The sequence below is a fragment of the Fundulus heteroclitus genome, chromosome 14 (genome assembly GCF_011125445.2).
Source record: "Fundulus heteroclitus isolate FHET01 chromosome 14, MU-UCD_Fhet_4.1, whole genome shotgun sequence".
In the NCBI taxonomy this organism is placed as follows: domain Eukaryota; kingdom Metazoa; phylum Chordata; class Actinopteri; order Cyprinodontiformes; family Fundulidae; genus Fundulus; species Fundulus heteroclitus.
The window spans coordinates 9234905-9252285 of NC_046374.1; the positions used below are offsets into that span (position 1 = coordinate 9234905).

General features: G+C 47.2%; 1 protein-coding gene across 1 annotated transcript in view; it reads left to right on the forward strand.

Moving 5' to 3' along the window:
- Positions 1–17381, forward strand: part of LOC105925566 (serine/threonine-protein phosphatase PP1-beta catalytic subunit) — a 28226-nt gene that overhangs the window by 872 nt on the left and 9973 nt on the right. The window lies entirely within an intron of this gene.

Consider the following 17381-nt stretch of genomic DNA (forward strand, 5'->3'; position numbering starts at 1 on the left):
TCCTCCACAGGCCTGCTCTCTCTCTCTCTCTCTCTCTCTCTCTCTCTCTCTCTCCCTCCTTTGAGACGAAACCTGCAGGCAAACATGGCCTCCGAAGCATTTCCTAACCAGGAACCCTTAAAACCAAGCCAGCTTTTTCCCCCCTCTCCGATCATGTTAGAATCATCCAGGTTTAGGGACAGAAGCATCTTCTTAAAATGACAGCAGACCCGTGTTACATTTTTTGTTGTTGAAAAAAACAAACAAACAAACACTCAGAATAAAGGAGACAAAATAAGATTTTTTTTTCTTTCAACAGCCATTTAAAATGCACATCAAACAATAACAATTTTTCCTGTACCGTCAGAGGTGTTGGGTTGTGTGTTGGTTCTACTGTTTTGCAGCCAGAGGAGGGCTGTGGTGGCATTAATAGCAGGGTTTCCCCCACTGTATCATTGGCCTGGGTTATTATAGCCTGCCAGGCTTTACCTAGTTTTAAAATCCACTGGCTGGTTACTGAATTAGGATTCAACTCAAGTGCTTAAAAACTCATATTTAATTTAATTGTCCCCATTTGTAAGATTACATAGTTGGTGTTTTTTCAATTATGTCTTACAATTGTCATATTTAATTATTATTATTTTTAAACAAAAACGCGGTGGGCCGCCCTAGCGGGAACTAGCACTGGGTTTAGCAGGTTTTCTGAGGGCGACCCAGAATTGTGTTAATATTAGGCCCAGTGATGGTTTCCCTGTTTAAGCTAAGGAGCAGTCTGGTTATGTACTACCAACCTGCCTCCTTAGAAAAAACTATTTCCTTCCTTGCAGCGTCTTCTAGTTTCTGATCAGCTGATCTCTGATAAGGGTAGCCAAGTGTACTTTTCTTTTTTTTCTTATTTTGCTGTTTTGTAACTATTCGTCATGGTGCTGAACCAGTGAGTTTTAAATCAGCTGTTCCTGAGTGAGTTTAGACCTGCAGTAGTGACGATGATGATGATGATGGTGATGATGAGCTCATCTGTACTCTCCTATAGAGGGTGTGTGTGTCTGTGTGTTAGTGGGTTAGATCTGTGAGCAACGACGCACATGAGTCACGTCATGATGTCACTAAATTCTGATCTCGGATAAGACTGTCCAGCTGGATTCTCTACCATCTAGATTTCCAGAACGGAGCAGAGTTCCCCCCGCCTTCATGATGAGACCCGCTGGCGCTCAGAAAAACCGTTTCACAGCTAGCAGTTAGCTAGCTGAGGCGCGTTGGGCCTAACACTGTGGCTAGCCAACAATTAACACAACAGGCTGGCTGGGTGGAAATATTTTACACTACAAGCACCGCAGAGCCTGACGGCAACGTACGATGTTTACAAAGCTGTGGTAAACATTGAGGAGGAAGCTCTACATTACAATGAACCTAAACAAACCTCTGAAAAGAGCACGGGGTGTTTTAGCCAGAGGGCAGACTCTGTGGGCCTACTGGGAGCCGCGTGGACTGTCTGCAGACTTCATAGTCCACCGTACCAATTGCCTGCATTTCTTGTGACAGATTGCTACATTTGCCACAGTTTGTGCTGGTGGAGCGAAGCGGGGTGGATGTCAGCAAGGTTGATGAGCTCGTTGGGCGCCTGGGGCTGTTTCTGCTCCACCAGGCACGCCTGTCAGTACGGCGCCTGTGACGCTGGCTGTCACATATCTAGCAGTTCAATGTTTAATATGAGGAAAAGTGTAGCTTACATGTCCAGCACATGCCCACAGACTGGAGAACGTGCGACTATGCGGGGGACTTTAAGTAGAAGGCGGCAGGACTGACCTCTGGAGTCATTCCAAGCACACAGTAAACTTTCACCAGACAGTGGGACAGCTAGAGGGACCACTGCATGTTTACGCTTATTGCACTTTTTTTGTTGCCGAGCCAGCATGCCTAGACTCCATCCGAATACCCTTAAATATAGCTCCCACCTTCTGTTCCTCAGCGTTTCATGGGGTCAGCAGCAGGAACATTATCCTGGGCAGGAAAGGAGCTTCAGACTGCTGTGCCGGTTTCAGACAGCCTTCAGTTGTGACGTCATTAGGTAACAGATACGCTCATAGATGGTTCTAGTCAAACCCGGGCCTACAGCCTTAAAATCAGCTGCAAAGTGCGCTCTTTGCCCGAAGGACACTTTTGTTAATTTCCTTGAGGTGGGCTGTGCTTATACGTCATGTCACGCAAAGAATTGTGGGATTCCTTATAGCTCCTTGGTGCCGGTAAGGGACATCGCTCCTTACTCACCGACTGCACTGGTCAGACAGCGGTTACCATGGCGACCGCTGAGCCACCTCTGCTTTGTCTAATTTGTCTAATTTGTGCTGAGCACACGAAGTGATCCTTTTGTAGAAGAGAGGTAGTGTTATAGAATAATAATAGAGATAATAATAACGTTATTTCTAATACCCGTTACATCTGGTTTACATGCCTCAAATTCCTGCAGTTAAGTGTCAGAAAGTAAAGTAGAATTAAATGAGAGTAAAGTGCATCTAATAAAAATCCTGTAAACAGCAGGGAAGTTTGGCTTTTATTTCTGTCTGACTTGGATTTAATAAATACAGTCATTGAAACCTCACAGTTGTTTTCAGGAAGGCTTTTTTTCCTGTAAACACAGTTTACTGTTTTGGCTTTTCTGGCCTTAAACGTATCTCAAGTTGCCTTTTGTGATATACATGCCTACATATCATAGTAGCCTGGTAATGGGAGTTTATTACAGCCTCTTAAAAAAATCAACAATTGAAACAACATTGAGGCAAACAGAGGTCTGGTATCAGACTAGTATCGATATCTGCAGACATCCAAACTGTGGTACCAGGATGGGAAGTAAGACCTCGTGGATGGCTGCATCCCTACTGAACACACGTGGTTAATGAAGCGTTCCTGGTTAAACAGCGATCTAAATGATGCTGAGCCGTTTGTTCCTTTCACTGATGCTGCTTTGAGCTGGTCAGCCATGGATGTGAGCTGCCTTCGAAGAAAAGGCCGCCGCTGTTTCTACATCTGTGTTATGTGTTGCACGACGTTTTGAGCTAAATAAGGGATCCTGGCACAGGTCAGCCAGCCCGTCTTTTGGACCCGTCTGTGTGCAGTGAACACAGGAGCTGGTGGTGAACAGGTGGGGAGGGTTGCCTCACGTGTACGCGCCGATATAATGGGCTGTATGAATGCACACGGTTTGTCAGCAGATGCAAATCCACATCCTATGCATTTACATGGAGTTTAAGCCAAAAAACCGCAGAGTTGATAAAGAGCGATTGCTTATTGTTTGTTTGCTCTGTATGGGAGCTGGAGCCATGAGGGCTTCAGTGTCTCCAGATCACCCTTCGTGTTTGTCTGCTTTCTCCCCTTACTGAGGTCTCAACTAGTAGGAGAGCTCGGTAAGGGGAGGTGTGGGGGTCCGACCCTAAAGACTTCCAGATGTGAGCTTTAAGCATATCCCTTCAATCACTTTGCTTTTTTTCTATCCAGCTTCATGCATGAGGCTTGGTTGTTTTTAGTTTTGCTGAGCAGAGAGGCCCGGTCAGGATTCAGGGTGTTAGGTTTGGGCCTTCAAGTCACCGTTCATTAATAAAGGTGGTACGCACATAGAGTTATAGACACGCTCGATAAGATCTGGAATCCAGGATTAGTACTAAAATTTCTAACTCGTAAAAAATACTCACTAATAATGGTGACAAATGATTATTTACAAATGACAAACATAACTTTCATTTTTCTTGATTAGGGCAAAATGTAGGCGGACATACTATTGAGAATTGAAACTGACAGAATTAAAAATAAAAGCAGGAATATATAAATAGCCTTCTAAATGTATCGCTTCAAGGTTACTCTTAGTGATTTAAAAATGCTTCAATAAATTTGCTGGAAATAGAGAAAAAAAACATGTGGAGGTTAATTAGATAACGTGGTAAAGTAAAATGTTTATAACCAACAAGATTACATTACTTCTCATTTTTTAACCAGATATTACTTAAGTGTATCGGTTTATTTGCTGGGCAATTTACATATTTCTGTAATTCTGCCGGTTTTGCTCCTCTGTAATATTCAGCCTTCCTATAGGAAAATAAAGCTTTAGTGGCACTAAACACACTGTTTGGTAACACAGTAGTGCTAAAGGTGACCCACTCTGCTCCCTTTTAAACATTTAGGATGTGTCTATGGGCTAGAGAAAACATGTTCATTACACGTTTTGCACCAAATCATGCTGGGCTAATTAGATTTCTGACCTGGTCGGCCAGTAGCTCTCCACGTTCTGCTCACTGTCAATCTGCTGCCATTCAGTCCGTTCCGGGATAGGAGGGCCGTTCAGCAGAACTCTCCGAGCTGATTGGGCGAAGCGACACCTAGTGCCCGCCTACCAACGGCTGCTTTTAGCCAATCACGGTGTCAAAGCCAAACACGGCCGCTGCAGGGTGGGAGTTCTTGGAATTTAAACCAAACGACGACACCCGCTTCATTTGTCTCAGCCAGCAGGTCGAGAAGATATACATGAGTTTCTAGGTCGTTATCATATTAATTGAAAAAGGTCTTCAAATGACAATAATATGGTTTATCACAATAAGTTTTAGAAATTTATCGTCCAGCCAAATGTGTTATCCTGACAGGCCTACTAGCATCTCTCACTTTCAGCACAGCTGGTATTTCCCACCTTAAACCATAATACTGCAACGTGATTGGCCCACACCGCTTTTTTGGTCCGTTTGAGATGGGAGCAGATCATGGATCGATGATTAATTCTGGTTTACTGTGTTTTTGGGATTTTCTGTGTGCGACATAAATATGACAATTCCCACTGGTGAGGGGGGGGGAGCTAGATCCTTCAAACTCCTGTACGCAGCCAGACAGAGGTCACTGGTGTGTTTTAACCCTGCAGACGGAGGAAAGGAGGCTGTTTTCACTCACTAGTTAAGGTGGGACAGGTTGATGGGTTCAATTGCATTTGGAGAAGCTAATTGAATCAGTGCTGCTCTGTCACTTTGGATCATCAGAGGAAGAGGAAGTGCAGCCACCTGAGCCTCTGCTCTCCATGACGGTAGCTGCAGACCTGTCAAAGGTGCAGTTAGTTTGAACCAAAGTCCTCCACACTTTACGCTGGAGTCCAGATTCCTGCTGTGTCTGTGTCAGCTGGGCTAATCCAGTGACTCTGCTCTGAGCAAAAAGGGTGGAGGTGCAGATCACTGGGGAGGCCTGAAAAACACAACCCAAACTGCTGCGTGCCAGCAAACGGTGAACACAGATCTAGACGAAAGCCCGAGGCTAAAACGAGCTTTTAGTCTCTCATGTGGGACTGGAGTGTGCAGAACTGTTTGTTTTATATTTTCCTGGTTTAGCAGAACCTAACGAGTGGAGACGGTTTTCCTCACTAGGCCCTGCGCTCGTTCACATAAAGAGGCGTTTTGATCATCGTTGGAAGCTTCTGTAGCACAAAAGTACCTGTTTCTTTGAGCAAGCCTCACAAGTTTAGCATCAATAGGTGTAAAGAAGTTTAAAGTTCGTTGCAGGAGGAAAAAGGCCCAAACTAGTAAAAGCTAGAGATGCTTATGCTCATGAGTGAGTTGTGACATGGCTCCTGTTTCGGTCCAAACTTAAAGCTGTTGCAGCTTTAACACCATTCTAGGAGTTTATTTATACATGGCCATGTGCAAATAACCCCCAGCTGTCAAAAACTCATTTTCATGCAGAAGGGAAGAAGGTGAGGGATCATTTAAATTTGAAGCATTTTCTCAGCTAATATGACTCCCACAATAAGGTCGTCTGCCAGTTATTTCATTTATTTAATAAAAGCGTGTGGAAAGACTTGCTTTGCTGTTTTTTGGGTAGTCCAGCTGCCGCGCTTTGGGATGGGTCTATGACGTTAAAACTGTAAAACAAAGTTTAGTGGTATTTATTACAACAACAATAAAAGTTACCATAAACTGTTCCTGACTTCATTTTAGTCTGACTGGCTGTGACCACAAACATAAATACTGCTCTAAAAAACAGCTAATGTGGGAAAAAAAGCTTCTTCAGGATCATCAGTGACATGTTCAATAAACGGCCCACAGTCAGAGCAGTCAGTCATACCTTTGGATTTACTAATTTATCTATTTATTGATGACGTCATGAAATCAACCTTTAGAAAATTGTAAAACTATCAGTCAGTCCCTTAAGGACGGTGGTCAGCAGTCGCTGTGCTGATTTCTGCAAACAAACTAAATAACACTGCACAGCCGACAATAACCATAGTTATTATATTTCATAATTATAATTTAAACAATTCAATTATTAGCCATTTGGGCTTGTCTCTCTTGCCCGTTGAATACTGAATAATTGTACATTTAAAAAGACCTGGAAAAGGAGATGTCTCCTGAATCCTGAATCAAACAAGTCTATATTTTACAGGTATTTACTGACAAGACGCATAAGCAGCAAACCGTCTGCTTAAGGGTGAAGAAGGGAAGGCGGGGGCAAGTCATCCGAGTAGCTTCCTTATCCTCAAAGGTCACCCTGAGCCCACTGGTCCATAATAAAGTCTTCAGTCTTCCTTTCATGGGGGGGTCTCACGCTCCAGTACCTCAGCGCTGACTCTTTAGCCCGGGAAATATCAGGACAGCATCCCCGCAGTTGGCCTCGGTAGTCGCTTCTCAGGGCCAGCTACGGTTTAGCTTTCATTCCTCAGGTGTTCCTGGCTGCGCTTGGTGCGATGCGGCCATCAGCAAAAGGAGAGGACGTTTTGGGAAGATCCGCCCCACACCTAAATGCAAAACCTGTTCTCTTTCCTCAAGACGACCGGAACATAGAAAGCAGGAAGGGCCAGCTAAGACAAATGCTGTTTCTGCCAGCGGTCCTAAGCAAATCAGCCCAGAAAGCTGTCATTCTGTTGGACAGGGTTCCCACGGGTCCTTGAAATCCTTGAAAGTTTGTGAATCTGAAAAAATTAATTCAAGGCCCTTGAAAGTTCTTGAAAACAGCCAAAAAAAACACCTTGTCCTTAAAAGTCCTTGAATTTTGGGCGCGCATGTGGCGCAGCGGGATCCATATACAGAGGCCTCAGTCCTCAACGCGGCCGACCCGGGTTCGAGTCCGACCCGCGGTCCTTTGCCGAATGTCTCTCCCCCTCTTCTACCCTCCTTCCTGTCAGCCTACTTACGGAAAAAGCGAGCCACTAGAGCCGCAAAAAAAAAAAAAAAAGTCCTTGAATTTTTTTTGTGGGGTTGAAAGTTCACACGGATGACGACTCATGTCATTATTTTACTACTGTGGAGGAGTGAAAATGACGACACAAAGGATGTAGGTTTGAACAGCTCTTTACTCGACTCCAACTGAGAGCAACTGTACAGAAAACCATATATATATACACCAACGAACAAACATATTCCTCATCGCTAAAACTTCTCCACTGAGTGAGAGTGGAGCCCCCTAGTGGTCCGCCACATATGCCCCCCCCGAACACTCAGTAGGGTAAAATAACAAACTAATCCAGATTCGTGCGTTTCAACAAACGTCCAAAACGGCTGAACTTGGACCCTGTAGGATGATCCTGGGACATCCGTGCCTGAGGACGAGGGCGACATGGAGGGGCTGCAGGGGGGTTGAGCTCCGATAAATGAGGATCTCTGGAGGAAGAACAACGGTCCATTAAAACAGTGGAGGGGGGTCTTCCCCTGCGAGGAGCTTGGGGCCGTTACCACCTGATCGTCCGCCAAGACATGAGCGGGTTTGAGCCTGTCAACACAGATAGTTTCCTTACGCCCTCCCAAATCCAAAAGAAAATGTTTAGGCCCTGGTTCAAGGACTCTGAAAGGGCCATCATACAAAGGTCGTAGGGGTGTTCTGTGCGCATCGTGTCGAACGAAAACAAATTTAGAGGTCTCTAAGTTCTCAGGAACAAAGGACTGGGGCAAACAATGGTGAACAGGGGTGGGAACCTGAAAGGAGTCTCCCTGAGGGAAAAAACGTTGCCCAAGTGGACCGAACTGTGGCGCAGGGGAATCAGGTAAAAACGCCCCAGGTACACGCAGGGGCTGACCGAAAACCAGTTCAGCTGTGGAAGCACCAAGGTCCTCTTTAACGGCTGAACGCAAACCAAGCATGACCCATGGAAGGCGGTCAACCCAGTTTCCATCAGTTAAAGAAGCACGGAGCGCAGCTTTCAAAGACCTGTGGAACCGCTCACACAACCCATTAGCCTGCGGATTGTACGCAGTGGTGCGGTGGATCTTGATCCCCAGACCATCAGCCATGGCAGACCAAAGCTCTGAAACGAACTGTGGGCCTCTGTCAGAGGTAATGTCAGAGGGGGGGCCAAAACGTGCAACCCAGGTGGACAGAAAAGCCCGGGCCACCGCTGCTGACGTTGTAGATGACAGCGGAACCACTTCTGGCCACCGGGTTGTACGATCGATCATGGTCAGGAGATGTGTGAAACCCTGTGATGGAGGAAGGGGACCCACAAGGTCTACATGCACATGATCAAACCGCTTGTCAGGGATGGGAAACGGTTCCAAAGGTGCTTTAGTGTGCCTCTGGACCTTAGCACGCTGGCACTGGACACAGGCTGCAGCCCATTCTCTAACTGTTTTGCGCAGTCCAGTCCAAACGAATTTAGAACTGAGCAGTTTGACGGAGGCCCTAATGCCGGGATGCGAGAGGGAGTGTAACGTGTCAAAAACCCGGCGGCGCCACGAAACAGGAACCAGAGGGCGGGGACAGCCAGTAGAAACATCACAGATCAGAGGAGGACCACCTTCCTGCATCTGTCTTTCCTCCAGCTGGAGGCCCGTGGACCCAGACTGTAGCGCAAGGATGTCTGCATCACTGCGCTGGTCTGCAGCCATAGCAGAAAAATCGATCCCGACATAAACTGGGGAAATCAGCGCACGAGACAGACAGTCAGCCACTAAGTTGGACTTGCCAGCAACATGCTGAATGTCAGTCGTGAATTCGGAAATGGCGGCAAGGTGGCGCTGCTGTCGTGCGGACCAGGGGTCGGATGTTTTGGACATGGCAAAGATGAGGGGCTTGTGGTCCACAAAGGCAGTAAATGAGCGGCCCTCCAGAAAATATCTAAAATGGCGTGTAGCCAGGTAGAGAGCAAGCAACTCTCTATCAAAAACGCTGTATTTCCGTTCATTGTCCCGCAAAGTACGGCTGAAAAAGGCAAGTGGCTGCCAAACACCAGAGACACGCTGCTCTAAAACCGCCCCCACAGCCACGTCAGATGCATCAGTTGTCAGAGCGATCTGTGCTGACTGGGAAGGGTGGGCCAGAAGAGCAGCGTCGGCCAAAGCAGACTTAGCGCCACCAAACGCCTGGAGGCGTTCAGGGACCCAGTCGATGCTGTCGGTGGCTTTTCGTTGTTTGAGCGCGCCGTAAAGCGGCTGCAGAAGTTGTGCTGCATTGGGGATAAAGCGGTTGTAAAAATTAACCATCCCCAAGAACTCCTGCAGGGCTTTAACCGTCTGGGGGCGGGGAAAATCGGCCACCGCCTGAACTTTCTGTGGCAATGGGACCGCACCACTGGCAGAAATGCGGTGGCCCAAAAAATCAATGACCGGCAACCCAAATTGGCATTTTGCAGGGTTGACAATCAGGCCATGTGCTGCCAAACGTTGAAAAACCTGACGTAGGTGGGACATGTGCTGTTGGCCGAGCTGCTGGCCACAAGGATGTCGTCCAAATATACAAAAACGAAGGACAACCCACGCAGAACGGAATCCATCAACCGCTGAAATGTTTGAGCTGCACCTTTAAGGCCGAATGGCATGCGTAAAAACTCAAACAGGCCAAACGGAGTGATCACCGCGGTTTTAGGGATGTCCTCAGCTCTCACAGGAACCTGGTGATAACCCCGCACCAAATCCACTTTAGAAAAAATGGATGTCCCGGAGAGATGGGCAGAGAAATCCTGGATGTGGGGGATAGGATAACGGTCGTTCTCTGTCACGTTATTTAGACGATGGAAATCCCCACAAGGCCGCCACTGGCCGTCCGACTTGGGCACCATGTGCAACGGTGACGCCCAGGGGCTGTTGGAGCGCCTCACGATCCCTAAACGCTCCATGTTGGCAAACTCCTCCCGCGCAACAGCCAGCTTTGCCGCGTCAAGGCGGCGCGCGCGCGCAAACACTGGAGCGCCAGTTGTGGGGATATAATGCTCTATCCCGTGCTTTGTGTCTGTGTTTGAAAAATTGGGGAGAGTCAGAGAGGGAAAATCTGACAATAAACGCTGGAACGCGTCCCCTGAAGCTAAAAAATTAGTGTGTACTAACGGCCCAGCTCCTCGCGTTATACAAGGCAGTGAAGAAAAAGACACAGCGTCAATTAAACGCCGGTTTGCAACGTCCACAAGCAGGCCGTGAGCACAGAGGAAATCAGCCCCTATGATGGGGACAGAGCTCGCTGCTACTACAAAGTTCCACTGGAAGTCGCGTCCATTGAAACAGTCACCAACCTTTCTCCGAATGTTCTGATGGGAGAACCGTTAGCGGCGGTCAGCTGGGGACCGCAGCCTTCAGCAAGCCTGTCGGGGCCCGACGGGGGAACGAGGCTCTTCTGCGAACCTGAATCCACCAGAAAATGTCTCCCCGATCGCGAATCCTCAATAAAGAGCAACCTCTCCTTATCGCCGACGGCCGCGGCTGCTAGCAGGCGTCGGCTTGGTCGTTTCCCGGCGGCTTGAAGCTGCAGGGCGGGAGGCAGCGCCGCGCCCTGACGCCGAAGCGCTGATGGTAGAAACAAAAAGCCGGCTTCTGGCGTTTCCTGGTGGCGATCGCTGCCATCACCGATGGCTGATCGACCGCTGAAGACTGCAAAGGCTCAGAAGACGAAGCTGTAGGTTCCTTGGCCAGCGACTGGACCGTGAAGGTCCTGGAAGCCAGGAGGATGCGATCAGCTTCCTCAGCCAGCGAGCGGTAATATTTCTCATCGCTAAAACTTCTCCACTGAGTGAGAGTGGAGCCCCCTAGTGGTCCGCCACACTACCACACAATCTTTTAAAATTATGTTGATTCCGCAGACTTTTAATTTGCAAAAGTACGTTCGCTCTTCTTCGTTGGTTGGTAGGCTACGGTTTAGGCCGACGTGCGTCCAATAGGTTACATTCACGCAGTGTTGCCAACTCAGCGACTTTGTCCCTATATTTACCAACTTTTAGAGTCAAAGTCAGAAACTAGCTTAATCAAAGATGAAAGTAAGTGAAACAAATTGATATAATTCTGAACATCTCAATGCTGCACTTTTTCCCATAAAATTCCATGAAACGGTAGACTAATGTACATCTTATATGTAATGAATGTATGTAATAAATGTAGGCTATGAATATGATCAATATCAATGTAGGCTATAAATTAAGTCCACTTTCTTGCATTGCTTCTGACCCAACAACTTCTATGCCGTTTAGTCTTTTATTGAATTTGCATTGTATTAAAATATGATAACCTATTCAGCGGTCACAGTAGGTAAATGCCGCCACGTGTGGTCCTTGAATTTGAGGAAATTGGTCCTGGAAAGTCCTTGAAAGGTCCTTGAATTTGATGTTCACCAAGGTGTGGGAACCCTGGTTGGATAAAAGCAGTTTACTGCAGGTGGAGGAATGTCTCATCCTGGGCTGACCACCACCAGATAGATGGTTACAGAAGAAGAAGAAGCTACTTGTTCAACTAAGTCCCATCAGCCCTTTACTGCCCATTGATGTGATAAATACACTAAACCTCATCGGCTGCTCTGCATGCATTGGCGGTAGAAGAGCCAAGCATTCCTTCCACAGATGATTCTATTAAGAAAGAATTTTTTTAGTTTCACTAATAGTAAAAACTACTAACTAAAGTAGGAAGTCTTTCTCATTGCAGTTAACGTTGATGGGAAGACGATAAGGTGTGTTTTTCCCCTGTAAAACTTTGAAGTGGTGCTCCAGATGTTTATGAATCCAGCGGCGGTCACCATGGATCAAACACAGCGGCCTTTGTGGCGCCGACCCCTCGCTGTCAGCGCCACTTAGCTTAGTGTCACTGTACGCATCTGCTGTTTGCAACAGCTTGGTGCCTGCTGGGTTCATTTCATGCTGCATTAAGGAAACTAACATCTGCAGCATAGAAGGCGCATGTTGTTGCTCGTTTGGAATCATTTTTGGTAAAAAAAAAAAAAAAAAAACCTGTCAGAGGCTGCACTGAAACGTCCCTTCAAAATATCAACCGTGCCATCTATCCGACATCCCCACAGCAGTAACGGTGACCCTAAGAGACGAACTTACACGGAAAGTACTAAACGGAGCCAAAAGCTTAAATTGTCTCTTGCGTATCAGTTTGTATTCACCCGGAGCCAGATTTTATTTTAAGCCCTGACCTTTCAGCGGCACAAAGACTTCTCCTAAGCTTTCCGCCGCTGCTGAAGTCCCGATGCCGCTCGTCTCGGTTTACCTAAGCGGGTTACATCTGCAGCTGCTGTCAGAGGCAGCGGCGTGGCTTTTTCCAGGCAGTTACCTGCAGATGGGAGTGACTGCGTGCTGCTTCTCTGCCTCCTTCAGCACGCACTGCTGCAGATTAGGAACCTAAATACTCATCTGCTCCCTGACCAACATGTCCTCCTAAATGTCAGCCGCTGTCTCTGGTTGACATGAACGCTCTACTTTTAGTGGACTTACTCAGACATACAGTCATACAGTTGGCTGCCCTCGTTTTCAGTTTACAATTTCAAATCAGTGTAAATAATTATACTTTTTATCCCCCTTACAGCATTTAGCTGAATACCTTATTTAGTCACCTTACAGGCAAGGTAAAGGAACAAGCTAATCCATTTTTAGCTAGCTAATATTTCCCTTTAAATAACGTTTTCAGTGCTAATTTGAACAGTGTACAAGTATTTGAATAAGCACTATTTAAAATAGAATTAGACACTCTTTTATAATTCTTAAAATCTCTGGAGAATAACCAGACCATTTGCTCTTTTAATCGACATTAATTGTTCTTCATATTAGGCTGCTCCCACCACATGTAGAATGGCGGCCATCTTTAGCCATCTCTGATAAATACAACATGAGTTAACCTGGATCTGCCAAACCAAGTATCAAAACCAAATCAGTCACAAATACTTTAATAATCCCAGAGGGAAATTATTTTATTTATTTTTTATAAAAAAAACAAAAAAAAAAAAAAAAAAAAACTTCCATTCTGCATAACGTATCACTGAAACCATGAGACAATCCAGCTGTGGGGCAGTCCCCTTCATTCAACAACCAGCCATCTTTATTGTCATTACGCGTTACCATGGTGACTGCAGACACCGGCGTAGGATGCACACAGAAAAGTGATCTGATAAGATTTGTATCTGGAGAGCGACATGAATTCCCGTTCTTCAGTGATGCACTCATGCCTGCAGTAATCTGGCGACTTCTCTGAATGCGGTGAAGGCTTCCCTGGACTCAGTGTGTGAGTCTGGCTTGGTTTACCAGGGAGCCCAGGCGGGCTTTGTTTACACTGGGAAAGACTTGAGAACACCGCCCGGCAAAGCCCTGCAGGCATGAGTCTGACTAAAGGTTCATCCGCCCAGTGCTCCATGTGTGCCGATGGTCTATGGTTGGTACCAGTTCCCTGTTTAGGCCCAGACCACTGTGGAAGTATCCACAGGGACGTCTAAAAAATTTAGAACCCTGTCAACAAGGTTAGAGTGGTATATACACGTTACATAGGATCAAATAGGTAAAGCCTTTAGCTTGTAATTTTAAGGATTATGGCTCACAGACGATGGAAATCCCAAATTCTACATCTCAGACCACAGGTGTTCAGGAAGCCCAGGTTACTCTGACAGCAGCTTCAAGTCATCTACAATGTTGGTTTGGTTCTGACACCATGAGCTTCCACTTATATCATTTATTGCTAGATGTTTCTTTTAAAATGCAAAAAAAAAGCAACCTTTGTGTTCACAAGAACGACGACCAAGAGATTGACCAATAACTCCAGAGGTTTCAGTCTGTCAAGTCTGCACCTTTGAACGGGGAAATGTGCAGTAAGTTATTTATCTTTTTTTTTTTTTTTTTTGCTTTATAATGAGCTGGAACCACGATTCTGATGAGAAATCTGTTCTGACATGAGCTAAGAGGAATGATTGATGGTGCCATTTTACGACCTGTGCTCACACCAAGCGTGTTCCTCGTGGATCGACCCAAGGCGGTGTGAGAGGTGTCGCTCAGTGGACAGACACAACCTGCCAGACTGACAGCAGCGCTATCAGCCGAGGCAGCAGCTTACATCTGCGTCCTGCATGAACACTGTCCCGGGCCGGTCCTGAGTGGCCAAGGAAGGGCAAGTGTGCGTGGAAGAGTAGGTCTAATCTGGAGGATGTGATTTCTGCTTATTGCTGTGAGAAAAGGCATTATGGGCCACAGCGGGAAATCAGTCAGGCAACACACTGAAGCTGCAGGGTGTCTGCACCAGGTCACTGCTGGGCGAGTCGGGTCTAGCAAAGCTGCCTTCTGCTCTTCTACTCTGCCTTCTCCCCGCCCCGTTCCTCTCCCTCCTAATTGGTTCCTCCCAGAGCTGCGTACATGCGCTGTGATCCAGCAACACGCCGGCCTTTGCTGCGTGCCCATGCTGAAACCCCCCCGGAGCTCCAAGCTTCAGCAACAACAGCCTCTCTGTCTACCGCCCAGCACAGGTGGCTTAGAGCGCCACCAAAACCTCCACCGTGTCCCGCATCAGCAGAGGGCGGCCACTAAATCACGCCCACTCTCCTCCTCCTTCATCATTTTCGTTTCTCTCAGCTTGTGTTTTTGGCGAGTAGTTGTGCCAACTTGCCCTGTTGAATTGAAACGGCTCCCAGAAGTGCTCTGGTTGCTGTTGTCTGAACTGGAACCAATCAGGCTGCCAATTTTCCCTTCATCGACTCTGATCTGGGATCAGTGCTGAAAATGTTTTGTTTGTCGTTTTTCTGGCATGCATCAATAGCCTCAAAGCGAAGACCTCTGACCGCGTTCAGTCTGTAAACGCGTCGATGTTGGAGACGCCCTCTTTGATCCATAAATTAAGTTAATGCTGCAGCACTTTTCTGTCTTCCATGGTAGCCAGGAAAAAGCCCCACGTTTGTCTCCGTTTTAACAAATCTACTCGTACAGTCTTCGTCTCCCTGCTGGTGTTGTTGGAGCGCGAGGATGGCTTCAGGCTGCTGGCGTGGCAATGTGTTGAGGAAACAATGGTGGAGCCTGTACGGCGGGGCGCGCTCGCCCCCTGGCACCGAGCGTGGCAGCCAGAGCTCACCAGGCCTTTCACTAAACCCCCCCCCTATATTCACCGCTCTCTCTGCAGTCTACTCCGCTTTCATGCTGCTTTTCTACTCCACTCCAGTTCTCCCACTTTGTCTGTCTGTTTTCCCCTCAGCCTCTCCTCTCAGTTTCAGACGTTCTCCGGCGCCACAAAGGCCGCCATTCTCCGCAGACCCCTTAGAGGCGGACAAAGCGTCCCCCGTGAAAATGCGAGGCCTGCGCGGAGCGGCCCCCTGCAGTCGGCACTTGTTCCTCAGGAGTGGCCCTTACTCCCCCGCGCCAGAGCTGCTCGCCGTTCCTCGCTCACTGAGGGTCACTGTTTTCCATCTGGCCCTGTGTGGGAGCGGGTCAGAGGGGGGGGGGGGGATGCTGGCGTGGCTCCCAGCGGGAGAGAACGGAGGCGGCTAGCTTAAAAAAAACGCCTGACGGGGCATTTTTTGTTTTCCTCTGCGGTGGAGCGAGAAGCAGCTTGGACTGTAACGTGCTCAGTCATGCTCCTTCAGATTCACACGGGGAGGATGGGTGAAAAAAAAAAGGGGGGGGGGGAAGGTCTGTTTTTCTCCCCAGTAAAAATAAGATCTATTTTTAGCATATTTTAACGCGGGAGCAGCTGATGACGCGTGGCCACAGGTTTAATTCAGAGAGAGAAACGTGAGCGTGGCCTAAACAGGACATGGTTGACTTTACCAGCTGCACCTTCTGCTGCTGCTGCTGCTGCTGTTGCAGGTAGGAATGTGAACAATCCTTCACCCGAGTTCAACCAGTTTGACCACGGTCTGTCTGAGGCGGTCCGCCGTGAGCAGAGTGACTCATGGGTAATGGATTTATGGCCGTATGACCGGTTGCTGTTGGGAAGCTGGGACACTTCACACGGCCTCGTAGCACCGCTGCACTCTGTTCTGATACGTCTAAGCATGGCGGAGCCTAATTAAATCAACTTTGATAAACGGTGGCAGTCCTGTCTTTTTGGTTTTTACTGATGGAATAGTGGAATCTTAATTTATGTAGTTTTCTAACCAGATACGTGTAAATAAAGCCCGTCCTGTATAGCTTTGCTTTGAAGCCTCCAGCGCTGTTGGTGCTGATGGTTAGCCGTCACGGTGCTTCACATCCCATCTCACAGGTTTGCTCTGTAACCATGTGATGGAAGAGTAACGCAGATTAGAAACTGTAAAAATAGAATTGAGCTAAATCAGTTTATATTCTCACATCTTTGAATGAATAACTTCTGCTTCTCACCGTCAGTAAAGCAGCTCTGTCTCACAAACAACCGCTTAATGGAAACACAACAGGCTGAAGGTTAATAAAATGAACCCCTTCTCGTTTATCCATTTAGTATTTAAAGAATGGTTTAATATAGAAACAAAGAAAATTCTTGTCTTTGTTTTACTCGGTGTAACTTTTTCAAATCTCATGTGAACACAGTGATGTCATCCCAGAGCCTTATTTCAAGATGCTTCCAGTGCCCCTCTAAGGCATTTGAAGCCTTTGAGGGTGTCTTTGTGTGACTGGTAAACATGGCTGTAGTAGCCGAGGGTCAACATTACAAGACGACGTCATGCTCACTTTGATAAATGATCTATTGCATCAAGGACCAAAGCTAATTATTCAGTAAGCTCTGAGAATCCTGCTGCTTAAAACGATCACATTCTGTCAGCGCTAGAGATGAGCCATAGCAAAGCTGTTCTCTCTGAACTTTTCAACTTGACTTCTTCAATACAAACCTCAAAGATAATAAAGATCATTTAAGACTGCATAAAGGAAGCTGTGACGTTGAATTACAATGCGGGGAGATAATATTCTTTTTAAAGTGCTGTGTTACGGAGAGCCTCCTACTGAAAAGGATCAGCTGGCTGGATGTGAGTGGATGATGCAGAGCCTGTTCATTTAAAGCGGTCCAGAAAGATTAGAGCTGCCAGTCAGAACGCAGTCGGTTGACTTCTAGGATAGAAATGAAGCTGTGTGGTCTTTGCTTTGCCGGCTGGACGGTTCTCAAACACGGGACGGTTAAGGTGGAACGGACAGACGGAGCATCAGCTGGAAGCTCCATCATGAGCTCACTCCGTCCTGCATTGTTGCAGAGAGGCCTGCTTGCTGCGCTGCTTCTCTCCATCCCACAGAGCACTCCTTCTTTGTCCTGACAGCC